Source organism: Oryza glaberrima, chromosome 2, assembly GCF_000147395.1.
Source record: "Oryza glaberrima chromosome 2, OglaRS2, whole genome shotgun sequence".
Taxonomy (NCBI): Eukaryota; Viridiplantae; Streptophyta; class Magnoliopsida; order Poales; family Poaceae; genus Oryza; species Oryza glaberrima.
Window position 1 is genome coordinate 13,654,693 of NC_068327.1, and position 3,814 is coordinate 13,658,506.

Sequence of the window (3,814 nt, forward strand, 5' to 3'; positions counted from 1 at the left end):
TATATTTCTTGTACAGCTCTCCCTTGAAGCTCTGAAACTATTCTGCCATTTTCTTCAGAGTCCACCTTTTCACTTTGTCCTCTGTACCCGCGGGAAGGGTGAATGTCTCGAGCATTGTGGTCCACAGCATCTCTTTCTCCGAATCTGGGACAAAGCTCTCATTATCTCCGCGTGCCCTTGTTCTTCGCCAGTACACCGTACTGGCAGGCACGTTATCCCGCACAACCCAACCGCTGTGACGTACATAGTTCTTGGCGGCTTCGGCCGGGGCACTAGGACGTCCATCTTCTTCCACTTCCGTTATGATGTGCCGACCCTCAAGCTTCTTCGTTGCACCTCATTGCCCGCGTGCCCTCTTCTGTCCAACGGAGGGTTGACTACCACTAGCCTCCTCCTCCCAGTTCCCCTTCACATCCCTTTCCACGTGCCCCTGCTGGTTCCCCTCCGCATCCCTCTCCACGTTCCCTTCCTCGTTCAAGTACTGGTTTGGATCCTCGTTCCCCTCTTCTTCATTCCAGTACTGGCTGCTTCCCTCCGCGATTGTATCGTACAATATCTGTTCCTCATCGCGGTCAGCCATCTGTTGATACAAGAAACATCTGCTAAGTCACGAGACATTTATGTTTTAACAATCTAACTCATGTATGCTAAGTGTAAATGTCGTACATTAGAACCCTACACAACCTTACGTGCTAAGTCTAATTACAAATCGTGATATAAGCTAAGTCTAGGTGACGTATATTATACAACCCTAGCTAGTAAATAATTATATACTAAGTCTAATTACAAATAAAATAATCATATATTAAAACTCAAATAATATTACAAGCTAAGACTAAAATAGTCATGTATATGCTAAGTGTTTCGTGCGTATATGCTAAGTCTAATTAAGACTACAATAGTCAATTGCTAGGAGTCGCACCAATTCCGTAGTCAATAATTACATACTAATTCTAATTACAAATAAAGTAATCTTATATTAAAACTCAAATAATATTACATGCTAAGACTGAAAGAGTCATGTATGCTAAGTGTAACTGTCGTATATGCTAAGTCTAATTAAGACTAAAATTGTCAATTGCTAGGAGTCGCACCAATTCCGTAGTCAATAATTATATACTAAATCTAATTACAAATAAAATAATCTTATATTAAAACTCAAATAATATTACATGCTAAGACTAAAATAGTCATGTATGCTAAGTGTTTCGTGCGTATATGCTAAGTCTAATTAAGACTACAATAGTCAATTGCTAGGAGTCGCACCAATTCCGTAGTCAATAATTACATACTAAGTCTAATTTGCAATAAAATAATCTTATATTAAAACTCAAATAATATTAGAACACTACACAATCTTATATGCTAAGTCTAATTACAAGTCTAATATTCTTAATTGCATTACAAATATAACAATCATTTATATTATTACGTCACTTGCCTGCACGAATTCCTTCTAGGGGTAGCTCTTCCACTCCGGCTTGAGGGACGACTCCAACAACACGTCTTTTCTGCAAGATACAAAAAAATATGTATTAGGATAAATGCGAAGTAACATATATATATTGCATTTCACGTTCACGTTCGTTCACGTTCGTTCGCTCGTTCTCATTCACGTTCGTTCTAGTTCACATTTGTTGTCGTTCTCGTTCACGTTAATTCGTTCGATCGTTCTCGTTCTCGCTCTCGTTCGTTCGATCGTTCTCGTTCTCGTTCACGTTCTCACGGCAACGTACGTTGACGTGTTCGTTCTCGTTCACGTGTTCGTTAACGGCGGTGTGGCGGCATCGGGCTGGTGCTTGGCGCGGCGGCGGCGTGGCGACGGCGGCGGCGGCGTGGCGTTGCATGCGGCGGCGGCGTTGCGCGGCAGCGAAGGCAGTGGCGTGGCGTGGCGGCGGCGAAGGCGGCGGCGTGGCGTGCCGGCGGCGGCGTGGCGCGGCGTCGGCGTGGCGCGGCGTCGTCGTGGCGCAGCGTCTCAGGGCGGGCGGCGCGACGGAGAGAGAGATCGAGATCGGAGATCGATGAAGGGAGAGGCGGCGGCGGCTCTCACCCCAGAGATGCGGCGGCCGCGGAGGAGGCGGAGGCGGCGGCGAGGACGACGAGCTCGAGACGACGGCGAGATACGGTGGCGTCGGCGCGGGGATTTGCCCTAGGCAGTGGCGGCGAAGGAGAGAGGCCGAGAGAGATCGATCGGCCGAAAACGTTAAGTGTTGGTGGAGAAGACGAGGGCGCGCATCGGGAATATATATAGCCCTCGATCTTTAGTCCCGGTTGATGTGAACAACCGGGAGTAAAGATATCTTTACTCCCGGTTGTTGAGAACAACCGGGACTAAAGAAAAGATCTTTACTCCCGGTTGTTCTCAACAACCGGGACTAAAGATATCTTTAGTCCCAGTTGTTCTCATCAACCGGTAGTAAAGATCTTTTCCCGCTATTTCCAAATTCTTTTTAAACCCGGTTAGGGTTAAGAACCGGGACTAAAGATTATAGCACTGCATATTATTTTCGCTTACATATGTGTTTCTAAAATAGAAGTTAATGCATTAACATTATTTAAAGTACAAAGATTAATGACAGTTACTTCGAAAAATTTTTTTTGTCTGTAATAAATTAAGTGGATAAATCGTAATAAGCAAATATATGACTTAAAATTAATAAAAATTCCAATAATCATATATACTTAGCATATGAATGATATTATTAAATTGGTAAAAACTCTAATTAAGATATGTATGTACATACTGCATGATTTAAAATTAATAAAAATTGTAATCATCATATATACTTAGCGTAGGAATTATATTAAATTAAATGTTAAAAACTCTAATTAACATATGTAAATTCCACATGCATGATTTAAACCTTTTAAAAATTCGAATAGTCATATATAAGTAGCATATGAAAGATAGTAAATTAAATTGTGAAAAACTCTAATTAACATCTGTAAATGCCACATGAATGATTTAATACTTTTAAAAATTCTCTAGTCAATTATAATTAGCAAATGAATGATAGTCAATTAAATGTAGCATATGAATGATAGTAAATTATGCCATACATCAATTGATTTATATGGATAATCAATACATCCAAAATAGTTTACATCGTGTACACAATAATTACGGCATTACATCGGCGGTGACGGTTGACCGCACGTACTTTCTCCTCACTATTGTTCCCTCCTTGTGATCGCTGCGTGAGTAAGGGGTGTCTTCATTTGATAGGAGGATGCTAGGGTCAATCGTCACCGTGAAAGGGGCTTGCCCATCCAACTGATCGTAATCCTCGTCAGTCTTGTCCTCCACTCCGACGATTGAGGTTGTAGATATACATCGTAACGGGCCAAGTGCTATGGCCACTGCTCATCTCTCCAAAAGGATTCATGCCATCCGTACTCAAACCAAACCGTATGTTTCGTGCGTCCTTTCCAAATTCTTTAAATTTTCTGTCGATGTTTCGCCACTGTGAACCATCGGCGGGGTGTCTCAGCATCCCGTCCTGTTGATGCTCTTCAGCGTGCCATCGCAACATTCTAGCATTCCCCTTGTTCCTGAACAAACGCCTTAGCCGTGGTATTATAGGGAAATACCACATCACCTTAGCAGGAATTCTCTTCTTTGTTAGCTGCCCGTCAACTTCTCCTGGATCGTCTCGTCTAATCTTGTATCATAGTGCTTTGCAAACAGGGGATGCTTCTAGGTTCTCATACTCCTCACCGCGATATAGGATACAATCGTTCGGACATGCGTGAATCTTATGAACTTCCGGTCCTAACGGGCAGACTATCTTCTTAGCCTCGTACATTGTCTCGG